The 26,642-nt window shown below is 32.7% G+C and overlaps 1 protein-coding gene across 9 annotated transcripts in view; it reads left to right on the top strand.

Annotated features, from left to right (window-relative positions):
* The window catches only part of LOC126914144 (uncharacterized), a 123,132-nt gene that overhangs the window by 59,940 nt on the left and 36,550 nt on the right, over positions 1–26,642 (top strand). The window contains exon 1 of one of the 9 annotated variants that reach the window (XM_050717661.1): positions 22,046–23,923. The exons of the other annotated variants lie outside the window; for them this stretch is intronic. The gene's annotated coding sequence lies outside the window, so the exon portion shown is untranslated. Of the gene's footprint in view, positions 1–22,045; positions 23,924–26,642 lie in introns of those variants that run through there. 9 annotated transcript variants of the gene reach the window in all.

The following is a 26,642-nucleotide window of genomic DNA, read 5'->3' as shown; positions in this document are numbered from 1 at the left end:
CCATCAATTTCCTTTTCTCTTTTTTAATTTCTAAATTTCAAGAGAGATTTTCGCATTGTAAAGTACAAGCAATAAATATCGAAGCACTAACTCGTTACAGTTGTTGTGTAATTCGAATAAAATTTAGTTTATTTAGTAATTTATATTATAACGTAGCTAACGTATGTAGCCGTACTCTATTTGGCGAGTATAGTGCAGTTATATTATGTAGTGCTTTGTAGTTTAAGTCGCACACAGTTGTTCATTTAATCTTGGTCTTTGTGTCTCGCAGAAAGAGCGTTGCCACATAATGTTATCAATGTCTTGATCGTTATTATTACATGAACGCGTTGCATCATTATCTAAATCAACTCGAAAGACCGTTGGAAGAATTGACCAATGAGCGAGGACATTTTTATGTTCCACTGTGATGTTTTTTTAGGTTTTTCTAAATTTCGGGGAATTTTTGGATGTTTATATAAGGTGATAAGTTTTTTCGCTTGACAGGGTTCAATGATTTTCGTTGTAATTCCATTCGATATGACTGTTTCCTGCTTTGGTATGGTATTTAATTGGGAAAAAGTAATCCCTTGCGGTTTAGTCAAATTTGTCCTCGTTGCACAATATTTTCGGCGTTTCTCGAAAATTTGTTATACCGTGAAATATCGATAAACCGGTCGGTTGATTCGCAAAATATAAAATTCGCAATTACTCGTGCTTATATTTCACGTAGGAGCTGCGAATTGTCATGGAAGTAAGCTTATATGTTCCGCATAGCGCGCGACAATTTTTCTAAACAAGCCTGCCTAAGGCAGTATGAATTTCATGCTTCAGCCGCGTTTGACGGTTCGTTAAACAGACCACCGTGTATTTTGTAATTGTTCTCGAAAAATACATGGTATATAGCTTATTTGCCAAACAAACCAGAAACTTCCACGAATTAAAATTTCTCTTAAGCTCCGTTCACACGTTCAATATCGAATAATGAATATTTCTAATTTATTAAATTATGTGTCTATATAATGATGTATTTACGATGCCCGAGTGTTTCCCATCGGGTGTGGGTAAATATACCAATGTATAAAAATTAGAAATTATCAAAACCATTCATTATCAAATTCATTTGAATTTAATCTTCTGCCTTTGAAGCTTATCTTGATATCTTCCTTGAATTTACATTTTAATTTTGTTTTATAATTTTCCTGGAATTTAATGTGTCAAATAAAATAAATATGTAATTTAATTCTTTTTCGCGTATATTTCTATCGTCTGGAAATTGGATTATCTGTGATTCGTTGGATTATTAAATGTCGGATTATTGGAATACCGTCGTACTACAAAAATTCGAAATTCAGTGCACAATTTCAAGATTATCAATCTGTTCGTAAAATTTGCCTTTTTCTTTAATAATAATTACTTATTCACATCGCTCTGTGTACCTACTAGCACGTGATCTATACGAATGTTTGTTTCTGATTATGACTAAAATTTGTCGTTAAATAGTAGTTTCGTTAATACTGTGTAAATATACGTAAGTTTGTTAATGCTGTGTAAATAGAACGCAAATATTTCGGCGAACAGTTCACGGACTGTGTAGATTTTAACTGGAACGAAGAGTTCTCCGAATTCAAGGGAAATAAGGCGAAAACGTTGCGTGCAAAACCGACAATAACTCACTCTTGAGAGTACAAGAGTCCTCGATTTCGTATCGAGAAATTCACGTAATGTATTAAATAAATTTGTATGTTTTCAATCTTCACTGATGGCGTGTTCGTACTGAATAATTAAAGATTGTAATTATGTAATCAACTTTGATTACGCGAAAGCGCTCAAATGTCTCGTGCTTCAAATTTATGTCCCGTAAATACGGTCCAAGGCCATTATTCTTGGCTGCAAATATCGTATCATTAACCTTTACGTGAATGTATTGCAAAATCGTTATGTGACTAACTTCTGTTATACATATGTATATCGTGTATTCGTACTAATGTGTGTGTATGTGAAAAACACTTTCGAATTTGTAACTTGAGTACTTATTATTTACAGAAAATAATTGCTTTTATTGTGCGTTTCTTTAAAAGTATGTATATCTTATAAAGCACCCTCTTATAAAGTACAATACTACTCTTGAAAAAGAGATATTATTTCGCATACATATTATTATTTTATATTCTATTCGTACTCTACACGTAACAAACAAATGAACGAATACATATACCTATATTTAACTTAATAGAAATTTTAGAATATGAAAAAATATAATATAATAAATATACATATATAGCAATATAATAATAAATATACATATATAGCAATAAATCTTCTGAAAATAGAATTCTATTAATGATTCTTTTTTACTTTTTACTAAAACGTAATTTTATAATCATTATCTTTTTAACTCGACGAAGATAAAGTATCGGAGTTTCATTCTTGGAAAGTTATCATGTTTCATTTATAACAAGTATTTAATCAATACGTGTTATAATGAAAAACAAAGGATGTGCGTATATGCACTCGATTCAAATGAAAAATATGTTCATATTTAACTGAATGAAATTTTAGTTTGGTAGTTCAAACTTTTCATGTACACAATTTTATTAATCTTTCTGTCTTAAGTCTGAACGATAAGACATTCTATAATTACTATTCAACAGTTAGTGTCAATCTCGGAAAAGAAGGATCGTATTTCCCACTACAAACAATAAGCAATATGCGGTACAATAAGAATTGCTACCACTAAAATGCAAAACATCATTCTTCAACTTTAGTAAACCCGCGTAACTATAGTCGCTAGTTAAATACCGTTAAATCACTTTCCTTCTGAGCAATTCCAGAACTGATCGTAAATATCCTTCTCAATTTGTAATGCATTTTCGTAACCACCAGTGACGGTAGCGAGCACCGTTCGTGTTTGATAAGATTTTAACACACAACGCTATTCTATTCCGTTACGATCGTCTTGATACACGTGCAAATATTACAGTAATTGCACTCACGTACTCACACATTCCCGTCAAGTAACCATCAGTTGCCCTTCTCTTTCCTCGGGTTAATGCGTGTTTGTTGTTCACGCATTGTGCGGTCCTTCCTTTCCTCTTTGCGATCACTTCGATAGTCTCGAGAGAGCACTTTTACTTTTGGCTGGTTTCCCTTGCGTGAACAATCGACAGAGTACTTACATGGTGGACAATTTTTCAGTCGTTGATTGCGCCGCAATTATCGTACACGGTTTAGAAGATCCTCGGTGTCTAGAAGGTAGGAGTTTCCGGTCCTGCGGCTACTACAACCGGCAGCAAGCACTTAATTACGAGTGGTCAGATACCGTATCGTATCTCGATGGACTTTTGCGTATCGTCCTTATAAGTTATTTAAGATGCGCTCTGGATGCGACTAATTTGACTCAGGCTCGGATCTTCGATGGCCATTTTTGTGCACGAGGAGGTACTTGATGTTTAAAAATGGATACATTATAGATTACTAACAGACTAGGGGTTTTATGAGGATGGGAGATACGAAGATGTAAAAATACATATCGTGGAATTCATATAAAATGCAAAGACATATAGTATATTCAAAATATAGTACTCATTGGGATATTTGATAGGTGACACAAATCTTTGCTTAAGCTTCCCTTTTTGTATTTGTGTTTATAAAGATATAAATTTGTATAAAAATCCACTGTCTAGTTATTAAATTAGTATCGTGTAATAGTTGCACCTTGAGCAAAGCTCCATCTTAAATTATCTATTCTTTTGCTGTTCTAACGTGATAATATTTCCTTGTCAAAGCAGATTTTTCTAAGGATTTGCTAACCTCTGATCTCTGGATTCTGCCTGAGTACTTGTCAATGGTGAATTGCTGCTAGCAGCTGATTAATTATATCCGGTTTATATATTTTATCTCTGGTTTAAGTATATCGGGGAAGTACTGATTATCGTCGTTTTTAATCATTTTGATAAATTGATGCTCCTATTTTTGTTCTAGTAGGAAGGAAATATGAATGCGATCTTCTTAGAACGACTATATCGTGGCATGATTGATCTTTTTTCTTTTTCATCTGCTTAGTAAAGACTATCCTGTTGAATAATGAATCATCTTTCTAAATTGGTAACGCTACTCGACTTATCTTTATTTGTCGAATAGTCTGTTAGATGGAGAAAGATAAAATAAATGAGACACCTGTCAAGTAGCATTACTCATCAGGATAAAAAGTATACAGTTGCAAATTGACGGACATAGATTCGCATATTCCGCATCGATATCGTTGTGAAATTTTCGTTTTACAAAAGGCAATTGTCTGATAATGAAAATTGATGAAATTCCTTTTTATTCTTGTTCTTCGTTTATAAATACTTACAACGTAAAAAATAAAAACGCTACAATATCTACAATAAAATCGAATTAATTTGAAGCACGAGTCAAGTAACTTTCATATGGAAAATGTTCTTGCATTTTCAAAGGGAGGAATGGTAGTATGTATGGTGATATCTAAACCGGACATAGATATAGTGCTCAATGATGTTAATTGCCTTATAATATCAAGTTACATTCGTGGCACGAATTATGGTTTTGATTTAATACAGACGACGCGTACATGGTTTTGTAACACACTTTGCTTTGAACTCTAACATTAATTTCAATTTTTTTTTTTCGCACTAAGAATTACGACATACAAATTATATGCAGTACAATTTCGATAATTCTGCTTGGAATTCTGCTTTATGCTTGGAAAAAGCATATTATGAAATATAATAATACCAAATTATCAGATATGCCGAATTTTCATACAAATACTGAATCATTAAGAATTTAGTACCGTAGAGCGTTTCCATAATTTGCATCTGATACGATATCACTGGAATAAAAAATGAAGATTATCTTGCGATCTATTCATCCAAATTATTTAACAATGACAATCAGTTGGAGAGACGATTTAGTTTTAAAGTAACACATTAGATATATGAATTACAATGTTTATAAATTTTTATTCGCCATTGTTCATTTTCACAATAGTGTTACATTATCCTTCGAGTCTTAATATTCAGGATATTAATTCATCAGGATTAATAGATTCTATTATAGACAAGATTTATTTAGCATTTACCTTATTTAATATTATTATATATACACCACTATTGAGAACAACGTTATTTAAATAAAAAATTAATCTCTTCAAACACTCACAATATTTTATACTCAATACGATAAAATACACTATAAGATAGTAGTCGATAATTGTGCGCATTTTGTTTGAAAATTGCTACATCCATCGCTACCCTTCGACATGCGCCAATCGTTGTTTTAAGCGAAAATTCCTTCTACGCAGGATCATTTTGTTGCAAAAAGTCGCGTCTCGAGTCTGCGTACCGTGAAATCCACGAACGAGTATCCTGTACAAATAAAAGAATGAAATGGCACCGCGCTCATGCATTTTCTCTGTTGATTTGTAGAGCGTGGCCGCTGTTTTATCCATGGTCAAGCTAGCCGGTCGGTAGCTACTTAGCCATAATGGCACGTTATCAACACTTTACATCGCTTTATGTTACGGTGAATCTCAAACACTTGCGGTTCTACGCGAAAAAAGATTTCTCGAAGTTTCGTGAACACGTGTGTACATATGATAAACGTGAGGATAGAAACTACTTGAAGAGCGAAGTCTTCGACGATTACGGCTTACATTTACCTGCTATTGAATGTTCGTCACGTTGTTTGCCAGATTCGTAATACTCGTCTTCCACCCTTGGACGACGAGGGTTGAGTTAATTTTGACTCACATATATTTTGTTATTTTCTTAGTTACGTGTTATTATCTTATCAAACTTTAAGAGCGATTTTACTTTTTAAATAAATTTAGTTACGAACGAATGGAATTTCAAAATGTTTCTTAGAACACATGCAATATGGGCATACAAGTTTTCTATTGGAAGTGTTCACAATATCTTGTGTGTCGGTGTATGTTAAAACGAACAGATGCTATAATAAAGTAGGTTTTAGAAGAAATTACGTTCGTTCTAGCGTGCCCCGATATGTGTACAGAGATATTCTAGAAGAAACAATCGTTCCAGGATAAAACAAGATCTCCTTCTCAAGCCCAAGATATTCGTGTTACCGATGAGTTTCAACGCGATTTCACTTGTTCTGTCTTGATTCCCATCATCCGCCATCTGCTACATTTTCAGAACACCTGTTTGCCGAGAGTTCGTCCATGCTAACCAACGTTAGTTGGTGCACTTCCTCATTGTATCGTTGGTAGTTCGAAAATAAAATAAAATAGGAAAATGGCCGTGTGTGATTCATGCGGAGCTTAGTCCCGAGACGTATGAATATTAGCCATTTTGTCTAGTATTATGTAATCACGATTTCACTCGATATATATTTCTTTTCTTTTTTATTGCATTTCCCCTTTTCCCTTTTTGCTTATTGTTTTTTCCCTGGCGTAGACGTGCGTCATGTTATAAGTGCATACGCGCGTAGAATAGAAGGGACAGTTGTAATATGTTACTTTCGTAATTGTTCGTTTTTGTACGTACAAAGTTTGGAGCTTTGATATCACGTTTAGGATTAAAGTGATATAAAGATAAAAAGACACTCTAGTGGGGTAAAAAAAAGAATAGAAAATATCCTTTTAACATTGACGTGGAAATACTATTTTTATCTTGTTTCTAATTATACTTATTGTAGTGAACTTTTATGTAATCTAGTTTTATTTGATTGAAGGATGAATTGCATCAGATATTCTTGAATAAAGAGGAATATTTTAACCGTTTGTCAATTATGGACATGTAACGTATTGGGTAACAGCGTTGAGCATAATATAGTGCTATTAGTCTTTAACTATCCAAATAGTTCTCAAATATTTTGCATACATAGTTGAGATACATGAAAAGGTTAAAAAAAGCTGAGATTGGTTGTAAATTCGTTTGACTACTGGAATAATGATTCAATTTTCGGTACAGTTATTTGTAATTACTAGTATCTGGAGGCAACGTTAATTTTTACGGCTAGGTAATTCTATTTAGAATGCAGAATATACGGTATCCAAGCAATTTAGCAGTCATTTCTTCTAGCGGTGAAAAAACTACATATATTAATTTAAACGAAGAATGAATGCTTCTTTGCTTCAAAATGTATATATATACATCGTGCAGCGAATATTTACGAACTTGGATCGATATTGCCAAGGAAGATGGTTAACAGCGTGTTTTGTTCAGGTAAATGAATTTTCTGCGAAATAAATCTTTTTTAAATATTGTACAAATATAAAAAAAGCATTCGACTATATAGCAGTAATATGTAATAGGATACTAGCACGATTACATAAAATGTACAGCAAAAACGGGGTATTTATGATCCTTTTTCCTTTTTTTCAAAATGAACATAGTTTCCCTGTATGAAGTTACGTATTACAGTTATTAGTCAGAATAGTACAATGCACGCTTGATTCAATGTTATTTTCAGCGAAGGTTTGCATCATTTCTTGCAAGTTTTTCGTTACTAGAAAAACATACCTATAATTTATGTTGCATGAAAATTATTTCTCGTAGTAATATGTTATTGTAAGTACTGGCAGCAGGGGTCAAAGTGACTTTCAGATTATATCGACGATTTTTGTAACTTGCAATTTGTCTCTTTATCTGAAAAACCACGATTCATCTGTCTGAGTCGAAAATATACTCTGAATAATGAATAGTGATAAGTATTATACAACGTATCGTGTCATTTTCATTTTTGTAATTTCATTTTCTCAGATTGGTTGATACGCGAACATATCTACATCATTGGTCGATCATAAGAAGTTAAATAAAAGCTTAAATAACATATTAATACTTACGTTACAACGTAATCTAGACTGACTATCGAGATCCCAATGTTCGAAATTGTCATTCAGGTTTCTAATTTGTCCTTATTATTTTAAAAGTAACCTATCTCAAGCAAGTTCTTCGGGAAGAACAGGACATTATCTGGAAGTTTACAAAAAAATCATCTATTTACTAAACGCATAACGCTGGCGCAAACAGTAGACTGCAGGAAGCAACAGAGTTACAAAAATATAATTTTCCTAATTTTCCATTCTTAGCCCTTAAGATCATCTTTTAACAGTTTTGATGTTCTCCTAATACAATGTTGACTTACTTTAAATTCTGACACTTGAAATATGTATAGACGATAAAAATGTAGATATGTATATGAACATGTATGAGACGATCTTATTTATAGATGTGAAACTTTCAATACGCATTTCTATTTTTCTAATTGTATTAGATCCATCAAAAGTAATCTATCGGAGCCACGTCCCTTTATCTATCCATCTTCTCATCTTCCCTCGGAACATACATCTCTGCTTATATTATCAATTTCCAAAAGAAAGAAGAGTACGATTCAAGAAGGTTAAATCTCAGTCTTTAAATTCTAGCATCGTTTCCATTCACTAAATACACGTTTAAAGCACCTGTCTTCTTGAATACAAAATACATGTCGCGAATTAGCGAACTGGAGAAGACGTAGTCGTGGTCAATTAGCTTACATAACTATGCAAACACGGGAAGCGATAAAAGTAGGTAGCTTCATTGTTCGTTCATTTGTCAGCAACTGCATCATCGTCGCTATCAGAGTGCAAGCTACCTGCTTATTAACGATGTGAAAATACGGTGACTCGCAGAACCATCGGAGAGTTCCGACTATTCATGCTTTTCCATCTAGAAAGCGCTCGGTTGGACTCGAACGCATTTAGGATATCGGTTTCTTACGCGGATAATACGTTATCATTCTGTTAAGTGATTCTTTCTTTTTTTTCTGATTCACGGATACAGCGTATCGAAATTTTGCCTAGTTATACTGCTATACTTTCCCTCGTTCATCTGCGGAAATATTATATATGGTGAGAGCTGGTAGAAACTTATCACGAAATAACCGCGTTCTGATCTTACATCTGACTCGTCGTATTTATTCCAGATTCGTAGTTCGTTAAGCTGATGACTTATTATATATAGTAAAGAGTACTAGAATTTCTAGAAATTTTGTCGATCCTTTCTCAGATTTTTCTTGTACCGTATTAGATTCTATCTTAAATTCGTATGTTAGGTTATCCTGAAAGTCTCGTCGGTTTTAAGTTTTCAATTTTTTAAGGACATAACTCCTTCGAAATTGAACATTTTTATTTAAAATAATTCTCCTATGTTCGATACGCTAATGAATTCTTCTGGAAGTCTTTGGTAAATCGAGAAATTTCTGTAACATAAGGAATTATTATTTGTTAGAAAGTACGATATGTGAAAATGATGAAAAGTTCAGAGGAAAATTGGTACAACTACATCTTTTTTAAAAAACGAGAGAACGATTTGTAATAACTGTATTTATGTGAAGAATTTTGTAATGAATTCAGACATACATACATTGAAGATGATAGCGTCATACTAAATATATTTTCACTTACATCATTCTGAAATTCTCATGACTTTCTCATATTTCATATTGCGTATTTCTCATATGATAGCACCATTTTGCATGTTTCTTCTGTAAATATACTTTTTTACACCTTATAGGCAAACTGAGTCGTTTAAATTTCTCAAAACATTTGAGAAAATTACAGGACTTTATTACATTACATACAATGGAGACTATTTTCTACTTAACGTAAAAATTCTAGTATTTAAGTTTTGTGATAATCCTAAGAATAATTCAAACCTGGTATTTATAAAGGCAGCTCAATAAAATTATACGAACTTTTGATTCATTCCTATTAATTTCTGCAAAGTTTAACACTTTTATACAAGTCTAAGAAAAATATGCAGTGAAATATCGCTCAAGGTGGTAAGTAACAATGTTTGGGTTTTCTTTTGAGAAAAATTCGATTAATTAAGAAAATATCCACCGACGTAGGAAAGATCCCGAAAAAATTCTGAAAATTAAACGAGAAGGTTGACGAATCATCAGTAATTGTGCAAGAATTATTGCGGGCTCGGTATGTATTCGAAAAATGTGCTGTACCAATAACCTAGAAAATTGATTGTATCTCGATCAGAGAAAGGCAGCAACAGTAAAAGTAACAGTCGTCTAAAATAGAACGATATTAGGTACTTTTTTGTTGCACTGTGCGTACTCCATAATTTTATATATCTATTTCGAGTAGCATGCATTTTCTCTTGTAACACTTTAAACTGTGAGTTTCTTTTCATTACGCTTCTAGGCTTCGATATCTACGGGAAGTATGATAATTACATAATAACCACGATTCAATATTGCTTATGTCCGAGTTTAATCGTAAGAGATGTCCGTTTTATTATCAGTTCAATTGAAACGTTAGCTTTCTACCGAAAACTATTTCTTATCGCCATTGACGTAGCGTTATCAATTATTATCACTGATCGATTATACTTTGTACGTGTGAAATTTTTATTCTGATACAAAAATACAATATCATACAGTTACCTTCCAAACTGTATAATATGATATATATTTTCCATTCTTTTATTAGCCTTTTAATAGTAAGCATGCATAGGTTCTTAATAATTCGATAAGAGTGTAAATGTTTATGCAAATTTATGTTTTTGTGAATAGAGTTAAGGATATGGGAGCTAAGCAGAAATTTATTTCATCTACTAATTCGGCATACGACTTCGATGCACGTACAGAGCCACGTACTATGAATGGCGATCCTGTGCTCGATAAGCATGAAGCAAAGAACGGTGCACGATGGTATGAGTTTCTGAATTGCGTTAATGTTAATGAATATCTCATAAATTCGATCTTCTTTACTTTTTTTAATTTAATTTTTGTATGCGAATTCAAGTGTCTTAATTTAGTTGTCGTGTTACTGAAATTTTAAGAGAGTCTAACTAAACATTTAATTAAAAGAATAGGTTTAAACGTTTCCTATTGTTGCATAAAGAAATCGTTTACTAATTGATTTTATAGCATGTGCGCTTTAAGTAGACTAATAGCTCACCGCCAAAGAACGTTCGTTTGTTTAATTATCAATGATTCTACTTCCATGTAGCGAGCAATGAAACGGAGAAATCTTAAGTAACATTTCTAATTATTCTAAATATTGAAATAGCTAATCGAAGGCGATGAGAAAGTTAAGATTCCTACTAATTAAATTGCTAAAATTGCTAAATTGTTTAAAATATCTATCCACCTTAAAATAGACAAGATAGGCTGAACAATGTTGCAGAAATTCCAAGATAAGATACAATTATGTCCTGCAATTATTTATTATTTTATACATTTCTGTTATATTCTCTATTGTGTGAATAATTCTGTAATTCGCTGTATGCATAATTCATTTTGCAGAATTATACATACTTATCTTGTAAATGTAGGTCATTCGTGAACAGTCACTAAAATGGTATCGGTTTTCCTAATTCAGTTCACTTAGGATTTTTCATTGTATTTATTTCCATAACGAACGCAATATCGGCTGAACCAACTGCAAACTGCACGCTCACGATGGAATTCAGGAACGGTTCGTTGTCACGGCATTTTCGAACGGGGGTCTATTGTATGTACAGTAGAAGACCTACAGTTAAGCTGGGTGACTGAACGCCGAATAAAAATAGGTCGACGTTGATGACAATAAGGATGGTACGTACCAACACCGTGTCATAAATGTCGTCTTTCTGATATTTATTAAATTACCTGGAACTTGCGACTCGTTTTTTCCCCCTTCTATTCGAAAGATTTCCTATCGCGTGATTCCGCCACAGCAGGTGTTTAAATTTATTTTGGTAGGATACCATTCAACAACTAGTAAAAGCAAACGTGAAGATAAAAGACGGCTTTGTATACTGCTTGATGATCGTTCTTCCGACGTTATTAAGAATGTTGCAAACGCTTCTAACGCGGGAGAAAACGATGCTGAATAGTTGTTATTAATGATCGGAGCAATTGCATATTAAACTTTCAACTTCAAAGCCGTGTGATGAATCGTGGTGAAACTACGGTAGGAATGGTAACGGACGATATTTTATTTCAAGAACAAGTAAGTCAGCGAGGAAGCGAGGTAGTAATTCATTAGCGAATATGGAAAAATTCATAGCATTTTCGACGATTGATATAGGCAATTCTATAGTTCTTAAATAAAATTGCATTTATCTCGTTTCGCTGTCTACATCGATTATCATAAATATTTTAATGATTAAGTTTAATAGTTTTTCGTTTCGTGACTACGTATAATCAATTTTAAGATTCGACATTGTGAAACTTAAAATTGAAACACACCATTGTATTCAAATGTATATCGTCCTCGAAACGTGAATTTTCGTTTGGGTAGACGGTCCGTCAACCTCGAATGCTTGGGGCAGCATCGCGATGATTGATTTTGCATGTGTCTAACACGCGCTACTACGCAATTGCGTGTATACTCTCGTATGCACCTATTGAATCGCCGATGCCAGATACAAGGGGCTGAAAGAGCATCGTAAATTGCACTCTGCTCTGTATCTCCTTGTTGACAAGTGTCTACAAATGGAAAATTCCGTAGAAAAAATAGAAGTGATTTAAGATTTAAGATTTAAGTGTTTAATATTTAATTCCGTATAATATCTGCCATTATCAATGGTTACATTAACCGTTTGCGTGGGTTATTAACAATAGAACGAAAGGATTACGCGGTATTACAAATCACTATGTTTCAAGTATTCTAAGAGAGATTAATTGATTAGATTATACGTAGCTTGTATTGCTTTGTGTTCTTTTGAATTGTTTGTGTTAGTTTTGTGCAAATTTCCAGGCATCTGTATTTATTTTCATTTAATTATATCCAGTTATTTCGTTTTACAACCGATTAAAGATCCAAAGGAATCGTTCTTGTTATATATGTGCGTTTATTTTAACTCAACTGTACACTTTATTATTTTAGAAATGATAAAGAAATCGTGTATATTTCTATAACTTGGTGGGGGAGGATTCGAAACATTGAAATAACAGGATCAAAATTGGAAGAAAAGCCAAAAGAAATATCGAAGCAGGAGAAAAAGTTCACTACGAAACAAGAAATCAGATGTAGTACATAAAACGAGACATAATGAAGCAAATATGATTCAAATGATTAATCACCTATTTCCTTCTAATCAACCGTAAAACCGCATTTTACAATTTTTTCTATATCCTCTTCGAAAATGACGAAAGCAACAGAATTAACATTAAATAAACGATACATTTTGCAATACGAGGCATTTTTATGTCAAACACGTTGCATTTGTATAACGTTACGCATCATGGTATACTGCTGGAATACTTTCTGCAGCAAAGCGTAAATTATTTTATTACGAAGTGGCACTCGACTGCATCCTGCGACCTCATTCGTTTCTTTTAACACGTCTAGTTCTCTTTCTCTTCCTAAGAAGTTTCTCTATGTTGCACGTACTACGTTCAAAATCGATAAAACCGGCGATAGACATATGTTTTGATTGAATCTACTTCAATCGAACGGGATCGAACTACTTATTAGCACTTATTGCGCGCAGTTTCATCCTATGTTCTTATTAAATCTGATTAACTGCTTTAAATGGGTCAACTCGTCTTCTTGATACTTTTGCATTAACGGTATCATCGTCGTTGAGTATGAATAATACGCAGGCTAATGATTTGCAAACATGATAGTCCCCTCGTTAAAATGTAGATTTACATGATTGAGAACATGTACGTATGAAATTTTCAAACAAGTGTTTTTATTATACAACGGAAGAGAAAGATATTCTAAATTAGGTATAATGTAGTCGTCTTTATTCTTTCTTGATGAATGTTTAGAAAAAATATATATATACATATATTTAGCGTAATTATATACCAAAAGGAATATTTTACAATTAAATATTATTTTAAACGAGTAAATTACTTAACTTTACACAATTTGACTGGTGAATTAACATACTTGATAATTAGAATTTTATACGTAACCGTTCAACAGGTATAGTGTATCGTACTTTTGGGATATAATCACGTACGTAACTCGGAATTAATATCAATTATCGTAGGAATGAAAAGTGAGGAAAAGAATTTTTTTTCGAAACAAATAGTTGGTTTATCTCATTGACGATACTCATGAAATACGTTTACTTTTGATATCTATTTTAAAAATTTATGCTTTGGAGAAACAATGGGTATATCAGTTTTTAATTTTTATAAAATTAAAATTTTCAAACACGAAACTTCGAATTATGGAAAGATTGTAGATAATGTATTCTTGATGAGAATATTATTTTTACGCGAATTTGTCGTTCAAATGTCATTGATGATTCTATCTTATTTAAAACAAAATGACGTAACGAGGTCGTTATGACTGTTTAACCAATATGGCATCCTTTGTTTCAATATTGGCCTACATTGCTTTCACTTTTTACGTATCCTTACTTTCTCATGGTCACGCTGTGAGGATTATCCGAGTTCCATTGAAACCGCGTCTGACTAGTTTGCGAAAGAATTAGAAAATCGCAATACAAGTAAACCGCGTGTTAATTATGTAAAAACATGCCAGCGGATGAAATTACTTGCTTACTTCGACCGAATACTTTTAGCAAATAGTTCATATCTTATTATGTATTTCGAGAAGTTTGGGGGAAACTAGGAAGCGATATAATATATTAAATCATCCTACGCGTTAATAATGATGGTTTTATATAGAAAGCTTATTACTTATTACCGCGATAAAACAAGTGCACGTTTCATAAAAGAGAATTTCCAGTTCTGTTAAAATTTCTCATTAATACGACTATTACTGCGTATGTGGTCAGGTTTCATCAATTTATAATTTTTGATAACATGTTTTACAAAGCAAATGATATTCATTATAGATGTAAATCCCAAAAGCAAGATACTTTTTTACTATTTCGATTATTTAATTATTTAATAATTAAAGGAAGATAATGTATTTCATGAAAGTTTGAAGAATTTATATAAGATGGTATAACGTATATTCTAGTTTTTAAGAGAGAGAGTTGAGAAGATTTCTAAACACGGAGGTTAATTGCGGTGGCCGTTTCGTTTCATTTTCACTCCATGCAGTCTGTTAAGGATATATCGATATTAAATAGTAAAAACAAATAAATTATATCGATGAAACAAAGTCGTGGTAATGTAAGAGTGAACGTTGTAAGACGGTGTAATATTACACGATGCAGTCGTCCATTCAGGAGAGTCGTGAAAGCGAAATTGTAACTGTCGGAAGAAAACTACGGTTGCGCTACTTTTCACCGTAATTGTCCAAATGATCAAACAGTACTCGTTTCTTGGTCAAATATGGTGCAGAAGGTAACGAGCGAAAGTAAGAATTCAATCGATGATGTAAATTCCATTATCGATTATCCTTCGACCGATTATTATTGTAGTTCTTTTCATTTTGTTACTATTCCGGATGTGATATCATAAAATTTGCTTAATCTTGTGCGGTTTTTGAATTTTTATATCTCAACCTCGCTCTTATCTCGATAAGCAAAAGGACGTTTAATAATGTTTTAATGGTAATGTATTTTTTAATGCTAGACGAGTACAATTGGATTGAAAATGGCTGAAAGATCAGCAGGGAGAGTATTTCTCATCTAGAATGATGATCTTTTATTTAACTTTTACTATATTTTATTTTCTTGCGTTCTGTAGTTTTTACAATGAAAAATAATTCAAATTAAAAATTAATATCCTAAAATGTCAAAATGTCCAATAAAACTAAGCTATGACGTAAAATGAGTTTATGATTTAATCACATGAATTATGAATTATCATCAGCGGTTAAAGGGTATACTTAAAAACACGCTCGTTTGATATTTTCTGAAGATTACAGAAGGATTCCTGATAAGTAATGTATCCTTAAAATTTTTAATGAAACCGTGATAGAAAGCGCCTTGCTCTGACCAAATAAGTGCACTGCGTGTATGAAGCGAATAAAAGTCAGTGATTGTCGAAGAGCTCAATTATTTAACGTTCACGGTCACGCCTCAGGATGGGCACGAAAACGAAAACGATTTTTAGTGTTCATTAGAACACCGGCTGTGCTCGTGATTCTGTGTAAATTTTCGCATCGTGTGTTTTTCATGGCGTGAACAAAATATCCGGCGGGAAAAACTCGAGTGAAAAGTGGACGCTAATGAACAGCTTGCGGAGAAGCGGTAATAACGCCGCGAGTCGAACACTTTAGCTTGGCAAAGGGCAATAAAGGTATAATTTAAGAGATCTGTGCTTTTTTTTTTTGGTGCACTGAGAGAGCAACTGTGAGAGCTCATCCAATTCCTTCGGTATTGCCAGTCGTAGATACGTATCTTAATGGGTGAGAATCAGCACGGTGAACACGAGTTATGAACGTTTAGCTTTCGAACTTTTCCAATGCAGCGTAATAAGTCTTGACATTTTCAGAGTTTATCGATATTTTTATCACAGTGAACGTAAAAGAGATTGTGCGATAAAATTGAAATAATTCGACGCCATTGCAGAACTGTATTTTTTCTATTTACATTTAAAGTCATTGAACTATTATTATATTTCGTTAGTTTCCAAAGATAAAATGATTTTGTTTATAATCTTCTTATACATGGAATTAATATGCTCAAATTGATATAATAACATGTGCTTGTTTAATTTTATTACAAGAAAGATTAAAATTTCTTTTCGTATTTAATTTACTTACTAAATATATACATAATAATTCTTATGTTTCTTTTGTAACTTAACGTTAATGCATAAACAATTAAAATTTTGTATATATAGTTATCTGCTTTCTGATAAAAAAAAGACACTATCTTTTATCACTGCAAATTTATCTTGGATCCAATTCCCACACCTGTGTAAATAGTCAACCAGGACTTGTACTTTGTATATCTGATCTTTCTATACATATACATTTAGTCAAATTTCTAGGATCGTCTCGGTTTACGTTAGATGGTATTTACATACTTACATATTCTGCTATTATGTCTCTACCTGAACTTTTTCTATATCTTCCAACTTTTTTCCGTTTCATGTTTCACTCCACTTCGTAAAAATGAAACGATGTCATTTTCAATCATATTGTGTTTGCGTACAGGTGATCAGCATCGTTGTTTGAACTGGTGTAATTTCTATTGAGGTGGGGTTAGCCTATTTGAAATATCGCCCACTTTGTCGTGCTGAAATTGGCTATACGGAATACGACTATTTTAAAATGGAGACACTGTGTAGGATTGACGTAGGATTTTACTTTCGCCGGTAAAACAATAAAATTGGAGGTGTACAAATATAGTTTGATTAGGACGAGGTGAAACGAAATAACGACGACAAATTTGTCCAGATGTATTTGGATTTCGACGCTTTCCAATCGTTTAACGTTATAAAATATGGGATATAAACATTTGATAAATTCGTAGAAATATCATAATACCTTTAAAGATAGTAAAAAATTTATAATCAAAATATCTTAACCAGAAATTTCCCTTAATTGCGGAGAAAAACTTGGGAGAAAGAAACTTCTTTAACTTCTATGCCTCTTACTAATGATGATAATGTTCAAAATAATTGAATAACTAAGATATTTAAATATTAAAACTAATTTGCTAATTTAAAACTAATGTAAATATTCCCTTAGTACGGCCTATTAGTGAGACTATTATTAGGTTGTTAAAACTTAATTGACATTCCTATTAGAGGGAAAATTAGCAAATAATACGCAGGTCCCAGTGGGCGCTGCTCGGGAATAAATTAGGTAAATGCGAGGCAAACCCTGTTTAATTACAGATTAAGCGTTTGTGGGCCAGTAAACCCATTGTCGTTTAGGTGTGGCTATGTCGTCGTGACTGCACCTAGAACCTTCGTGCTGTTCGATAATTAGAAGACGCGAATTTGTGTCTCGACTTCCTTTTTCTTTTATCGTACCAGCCGAGAATCGGCCATAAGGCTGCACCGTTTGAACAATTGGAAATACACCTTTGTTCGTAAATATCTATTAGGATAAAAAATAAGATTGTAGACTTTAGAAATGAATAGAAATTTACCAAAATCATTAAGAATCATTGATTTGAAGCTCGTGTATTTATAGAATTTATGTGATTATAGAATCTTAGTTTAACCCGTTAACTGCGGAGTTTGGTTTCAAAAATCTGTTACAGGATTCGCAGGCGTAAAATCAAGCAATGACGAGTATACACGTCGACCGTATGGTAAATGCTCCTATTATAAATCCTACAAAAAAAGTAAAGCAAAATGAGAAGGGATTACAATTTTATTAGATAAAAAATTAGTAATCCATTGTTGAAAAAAGGTATTGTTATTAAAGACCTAAAAATTACCACAAAATAATAAAGTAAAATAAATAAAACAGAAAACAATTCGAAGAATAGACGATACATTGGGAAAAATATTCAAGCCAATGTATAAAAAGCGATACATTATACGATATTATGATACAAAGAGAATAATCAAATAATTAAACTATTTTTTTCAAGCTTTTTTTTTTAATAAAGTACATAATAGTTTTACTGGAAGTGTAAAGGAAACATACCGCTAAATGTAATTTATATTACTTTTTACTAAAATTTTGAGTTTCTATAGTAAATGGTAATTTTTTATTTTACACGACGTGTACACACGTCGAACGCATTTAAGTGCTTAAATAAAGAATTCATATTCTTCGATGTTATAATATAAATCTTATCCTTACGTATAATTACCTTCAATGTCAAAATAAATCCAAGTTCTCAAGATCTTCATTTGCTGTTATTTCCAGTTCGCCATACCTTCGTTCCAAATTGCCGAGAGAAATCCAGTTCGCTGTACGCGTGCAGATGAACTGAGCGAGTCGTTTAGTCAAATCTAATTGACGAATCCGTAATTTTGTCTTGAAAACGCATCACGAAACATGCGTCCATTACGTAAACACGTGGCCTGTCATACAGGAATGAATGGCGAACGGAAATGTTCCTTCCCACGTGGTATGATCGAAACTCTGATTATTTCCCGTTAGCTGTTCCTTCCGCGGCGTGGAATTTAATTTATCGATTAATCGGATACCGTTCTGCTCCGGAAAGGAAGGAAACCATGGAACTAGCAGGATAATTAGGTTTAATTGAACCGCAGTTTCTTAGAAATTCAGCCACTGTTACCGGCCACGGACAGCAGAGCTCCGTAAGAAGACTCGTTTTTTCCATTTGTCTCTCCGGTTGTTCCATGAAACATTTTTCATCCGCTTCCTGATTAATTACAAACGAGATTTATGCAACGAGCCGCTATGTTGATTAACGTTTTCGAACGTTTGCTCCAAACAATTAATATATCGGTCTCGTTAGGGAGATTGCTTAAACTCTTGTGTAACGTATATATTTCTTTATTGTGAAAACGAATAAATAAGATAATAAAATGTGATGTAAGAGAAGAAATGAAAGAAGGAGAGAAGAATTATATTTGCTAATTAGATTTCATGGTGAAGGCTGTGTTCTATCTTAATATACATACAGTGTGTGTGTGTGTGTGTGTGTGCATTTTTCGTAATGTTTGCGAGTTGAAATGGATTGGAGAGACAAGATAGAAAATTTAAATGATAGGCAAGTGGAAGAGATATTAATTTAGATGTCTAGATAATACAATAATTAGTTTCTCTAGAAAGTAACTCATTTAGAATATTCTATGATATTGTAATAAATACACATGAGTCTGACCCGACTGAACGGTAGTAAAAATACGAAATTGTAAAGAAAAAGACATTACAGTTAATGATTGTACGTTGTATAATATCAACCTTTCGCTTTTACTTTATCACTGAACTTCTATCAATTTCATAAAATTTTTGGCATCAGAAAATTATCCGATCAACTGTGTATAATTTTATGGAAGTTGTTATGGATATTATTAATTCATATTTTTCAACAGATAAATTGAATTATATGTGTTTGAATATATTCTAATACTAATTAAGATAATTTCTTCTCACAATTAGATTTTTAATTTGCAGAGATTAACCTTTTAACAATGTACCCGGAGATAAATTCTGGCAAAGCGTCAATAGTATTATAAATTTCATATCTCGAGTTCCTATGCGTCAAATTATTGGACATTTATTATCTATAAAAGGTTAAGGATAAGGAAGGATAAGGATAAAAAGGATAAGGAAATAAGTACCTAGATATTCTCTAAATCGTTCACTCTAAAACTTCTACAAACTCTTTAACGTTTCTGTATATATTATGAAAGTTTACAAAATAGATGCTTCGTATAAATGTAAATGAACTACTGTACATCGAGCAATGAAATCACTGGACCAGAGAACAATAGAGGATCTTTGGGAATATTTTATCCAAACGAGCTATTGATGTACTAGGTGATTTAACTTTGCAAATCAGTAGAAAGTAACAGTCGTACAAGGATAGGAGGTAATTAATAAAAGAATATATGAAAGTTTTATATAAATCTTTTTAATAAAATGAATAAACATTGGAGGCTACGAAAAAAATATCTGTATTTATGCAAAGATGCGATTTCATTTTCTTCAGTGACCTTAAAAAATATATGGCATCATTTTGTTTTTCGTTTCTCATAGAAATTTCTCAATGAATTTAGTGATACAGCAAAAATTTCAAAATCCTTAAATATGGATTTTATGCTTGATATGTTATTACGATACAAAACTAGTTAAGTCTATAAAATTATTAAAAAACGATAAAAAGATCTTTAATTAAGTTTAAATAGTTTGCATAAACGTATTACGAGAATTATTTGTCTTTCTACACATTCTACGAAAGGATATCATTTTCTATAAAATAATACAATTTTTACTTGTCTTTTCAAAATTATCGCTTGAGATATAATTTTAATTACAAATATGCTACCTACGTAAATACAAATATACATTTAAAGATATTCTAAAATGACTGTTAATTGAACAAAACTGATAAATTAATTCAATATTCCTAATAATTGAGGAAATGTTTTCCTAGTTATAGGTATACGTGTGTATAATTTGAGTGCAAAATTTGTTTAAAGAATTTTGCTGATGCATTAACCTCTCTGTTCCAGCAAATAATGCAATATAAGACGTTTTCAGGATATAATTAGCTACATATTATCTAGAAATAATATTTTATATTTTGTAATAGTGTGCAAGTAGCGTAGTAAACTTAGTTCACAGGCAGTCAAAGAAGTCAAAATGTTTCCGAGAATTTCAGTATGGTACTTACATTACACGCGAGTAACGTGATTATTACGTAATACATTTTTATGCAATTTTTCTGTTGTATAATACATTTTTTACATATGTATATCGCACCTGACTCATAATACATATTCTAGAACTTTATAATATAGATGGTGATGTAATACATATAAGTCTCGGAATAGTAAAATGTCTTTTTTTGTTTATGATTTGAATAAACATGACTCTTTAATATTGCAGTAAATAATTTGTTATTGTCTTTTTTTGGCTATGATTATAAGTTTATTTTGAAAAGTAGCCAATATGACATTGGCAATATCTCGTCAATAAAAGAGAAATCGTATTCCATCAGAAGAACAATCGAGTGAATGTAAGTTCCATGATGCAGAAAAAGGAAAATTAACGAATATAATTGAAGAACTATGTAGCATGCTTCATATTCACTTGACTTAACACGATCTGATCACCATTTATTCAGATCGTTTCAGCACCATCTGAGTGGAAAAATGGAAAATCTATGAAAACGTTAACAACGTGGTTCAAGATTATTTCGTGTCTACCCAATAAAGTTTGTTCAAAAAGAAAAGATCGGAAAAAGGAGTTGTACGTTGTGAGATAATACTAAAGATTAACAAAGATCATATTATTGATTGTGATATATTTTTTACGCAAATATAATGTAATGGGGCGTTTTCTAATTGATATCGTCTCGAGATAAACGACATTGATAAGTGTAATTTGTTTTAAAATGAATAGATCCAACCGAGTCTAAATGGACAAATTCTCTTTTCTTTTGTAATTCTATTACGTTATTGTATGCATAACTATTTTGAGATAAACACAGATATTTACCTCAAAAAGTAAGAACCATTTGAACCAATACACTTCTTTGCTTCAAAACTGTATTTTGCTAATTTCAATTAAATATTATCAAATCCAATTAAACATCTAATAAATCCAATTACACGTTTCTGCAAATTTTAGCTTTCCATAAATACATAAATATCAGCGTAGTCTAAATGTAATAAAGACTTAACAAATTTTCAGGCAATCTGATAGTATGAAAGGACATTTGAATCCGGTATAGATTTCGAATACCCGCGATCAGTGAAAATATAAATTTTCATTAGCTCGCGTTGTTACTCGCGTAATTGCCCGGCAAAAAACCGTACGATATCTTATATTTTTCGTTCATCAAAGACGCGTAACGCAAGAATTTCCTGTACGCTCTGCCGGAACGAGTTCTGAAACCTTAAAAACCCATGGCTAACGACTCGTCGGCGAACTATAATTTTAGTCGAAGACTCTGGCTGTCTTCGATAAAAAGCTTAATCCGTCTCGCTCGTTAAAGTCGACGTGCCCACTTTCGTGCTTTCGCCCTTATTGCGGCTCACGTGCAACGCGAGCGAATATTAATTATGCTAGAAAATAAACTAAACCCGTCGAATAGACTCGGGTTCCTATCAGAGCAGCCGGTGATACGCGTGTTACAAAATCACGCGGACGTTCCTTCGTCCTGAGTATGTTAAGTTGCTTCTTCAATGAAGCTACAGCGGAAAACCTATTTGTTGGCTATTTGTTGGCTATTTGTTGCCTATTTGTCGCCTTAGTTCTTATGTAACAGTTTTACCTTTGTTCTTCAAAAAAGTTAATTAACTAGACCACGTGTGGATAAGTAGCTAATACATAATTATTCATTGGACAGGAGAATTTATAGCGTGTTTTGTCATTTCGCTATTTTCTTGCTGCTGTAATATTAAACTTCATAAAGTTTAAGTCAAGTTCTCTCAGTTCATAAAGCAACGAGGATGGAAAGATCTAGTCGCTCGTGTTGTTGCTGCTTGTTGCAAATAGTAGCCAACAAGTATCAACTTTGTACAAACGTTCTATTCACACTGGACCATTTGGTTTTGGAACCAAAACATTGGACCAAAACATTTGGTTTTTCTTCGGGTTTTGAGCTTTCTAAATCGAAACAAGAACATTCGTTCCTAGCAGCAAATATATACTGAAGGAATGCTTGTTCCTATCACCATATGTTGCTGTGTGTTTATTTTTCTTTGATCCTTGTCTCTGGAAATAGAAACAGACAGCGAGTATTAGCTTCAGTCACTGACAATAGAAACATAGCGAAAGTTGAAGGATCATTGGATAACAATCAACAACATTTTCAAGAAACATGGAACATCAACAGAAAGTTCCTTGTTGTTGCTTTAGCGAGGACCCAGCTTGAGCTTCGAACAAGGGCAGATAACAAGACAACAAGTAGTAACTTTTGTTACAGACAATAGAAACGTGAAGAAACACGAAGAAACACTGAAACACCAGTAAAGTTGTTGCTTCGTTGTTGCTTGAGTCAGGACGTAGCTTTAATCATATCGCGCTTCTCGCGCGTCGTGACTGTTACACGAAGAGGATATCCGAGCGGATGAAATTTAAAAAGATGATGACTCGACTTTTAAAAGAGGAACGGCGAAGCTCGAATTAATTTCATGTAAGAGGGTTGTGAATCGGGTTCATGGTTGAATAACGGGTCCATGGCCAGAACAGGGACAGGATCAGAGACGAGATGACAGCTGGTCCTCGTATCGCCTTATATCGATGCAGCGATCGATAGATTCCATAACAGGACACGTTCGAGCGTATTATGTAAACCCTCGGGGACTGGACAATCGGGTCACCGAATGAGTGAGCCTCTAGTTTTGCGAACACTGGCTTGCTCGCTTTCGATTTTCATTTTTGACTGAGATTCCACAGAGAGAGAGACACATGGCAGACACATGAGGGACACAGACAGAACCAATAAAAGCCTGCGCTCGAGTAACTGGGTCGCTCGTAGGGGTAAGTCAGTGTGATATTTCAGTGTGATGTATTCTGTGGTTTTGGCGTAGTAATTACGATTGTTTGAAAGTCTATATTTAAGTTCATGAGTGCTAGGATAGTTCTGGGGAAACGAAGTAATCCAATAGGATCATTAGGGAATTATTAAAATCTTCGAGTCTCGTTAGGAAACTTACATTGTAATTAACATTATTGAATCTGTATATGTATATTAGTGTATGCCGTAGACTATGGATGATTACATATTTATGAGAAATTTAAATATGCAAACATGAACAGAATATATGTAATACAGAAACATATAAAAAGATGTTCAAAGTCGAATATCGATTATAATATTAAAAGGATAGAACGTAGCTCTATTTAGGTACTGTTTCTTTGCTTACGTTGGTAAAAGTATGAGTTTGTATCTGTGCAAATCCATCGTGTAATCATAATAGAAATCTCAGCAATTGTGTATAATAAAATTAAATTTCTCGTCTACATTCTTCGCGTCTCTTGATCATCATTATAACCTAACTTAACCCCAAGCTAACCCCAATCAACATCGATATTCTTATTACTAGACTCATCCAAAAGAAAACCATCCAAGTGCATTTCAATATCACGTTAAATATCAAAGTTCAATACACCATGTAATTTTAGTAAAATTAGAACGTACTTCATTAAAAATAATTCGACCCTTCTGCTATGATCTATTTAGAAGTGGTTACGTATTGAACAGGAACTCTCCTCTTACGAAGCAGATATCAAGCGATTCGCTTGATCTAGTCGTCTAATTAGTACGCGCCGAAACTGAAAGCTACAGTAAAAAGTGATATTGACCTAAAATTTAAGCGTTAGAATCTAACCAACCGATCGAACTGTCAGGTGAAAGTCATATCTGCGATATGTTTGTTCCAATTTCAAGTAACTATTTATTTATTTATTTTACATGACACGAATTACTTATGCTCGAATGTAGAAGCAAAACCGAGATCGAAAGTCGGAGAAGCAGATCCGATCTGTTTTGCTCTAATTCTCAGCGGTCATTTAAAAATTTTGTTCTTTCTGATTACTTTTTGACAATCCTCGTGTTTGATCAGTGAACCGTGTAGAAACATAATAGAACATCGGTTCGAACATAAAATTATCCGTAGTTGTATTTCTTGCAGCGTCAGCATTTACCGCTATCATAAACTTTCGACGCCTTCAAAAGATTTCAAGTAAGTACACTATACGCGTTTCTTGTTCTTGAATCTTTCTAGAGATATCGATATTTAGATTCGTATTTATCGCTTTTATCGAGATAATGTGTGTAGATATTTTCACAATCTTTCCGCGGCATAAATCGTGATTGGTTAATTAACGTTTCACTAATGGTGATTAGATGATTGATACATCATTAGTAGGTACTACACGAGGCAAAAAATTTAATTCTTGTATACTCTTGCGTTAATGAATTTTATGGTATGGTCTTGCTACTGTTTATTGTAGCTAGAAGTGCAACGTGAATGTAAGGTATAGGCTATAGAAATAGGTTGTTTCTTCAAATAAAAATTAGAAATCTCGTTCCATTTTATGCAATAAAAAAGCTTATTTAATATCATTTTGAATGAATATCTTAATTGATCTTAATTGCCTGTCATTAGTGTTAAATAATTTTTATATCATAGGCATTTGGTACATTTACACGTAGTAAATAATTTTTCTAAATGTTTTACTTTGTTTCGTTTGTAACAATATTGTTATAAATTTAAATTGGATATCTTTCGAAGAAATGAAAAGGAATTGCAACGGCACAAATACTTTTGAAAGCGTACTTTAATTGTAGCTTTCATTTAATTTTCTATTTAACACTTCTTACTTCGTTTCGTTCTGCTTTGCCGTAACAAAACGTATCTGGAACTGATCCAAGACTTCGGTCACCAAATTCTCTTGCACGACATACCACTATTGTTTGGTATATTGCACAAATAGCCTGTCGAGCGAAGACTAATGAAAGATATTTTTATGCTTCTGTTTTCACAGGAAAGTACAACTTCTTTCTCCTCTTTTCTTTTTCTTTTTAAAGAAATATTTCCGTTACGCTATATAAATTGTTTCGACGTAAATTATTTCTTCGTACATATTAAAAAGAAGATTGCAATTAGGAGAAAATAGGAAGTAAATAAATTGCTATATTAAGTTTGAAGTTTCTGGCGATACAAATTCATCAGTCAATGATCTTCGCGTATATTATTAATGTCCGAGGTTAAAGCAGACAGTTTAGTAATTTCGCATGAAATGAAAAATGTGATTGTATTAATAATCGCTTATACGTTCTCTGTTATAGAAACTGACATCGTTTCTAGATCGAAACTTGTCACCAGAGAACTAGTTAAAATTCAAAATAAAGCAATTTCAAAAAGTGCACTTTCACAAAACCGATAAACTTCATATAATGGCAGTTTCACTTTACTTAATTGTAGTAATATTTCATATCAATATTAAGTTTATTTTCTGAATTTTTCCAATTACGAAGGAAAGTTTCTCTTAAATTTCATATACTCACACTAGAAGAACAAAAATACAGATATTTCAGGTTAGATTTTCATATATTTCACGAAAGATTTCTCCAAATAAAAATTACACATCATACAGGCTGTTCTTTATTTTGCATTTTCCTGTAATTTCTTAACAAACTTCATCATCATATTTTACAGAACCGCGCAGCTGCATTTGCATAGAACAATTACGT

This window comes from Bombus affinis, chromosome 3, assembly GCF_024516045.1.
Source record: "Bombus affinis isolate iyBomAffi1 chromosome 3, iyBomAffi1.2, whole genome shotgun sequence".
Lineage (NCBI taxonomy): Eukaryota > Metazoa > Arthropoda > Insecta > Hymenoptera > Apidae > Bombus > Bombus affinis.
This window is presented reverse-complemented; position numbering and strand designations above follow the sequence as displayed.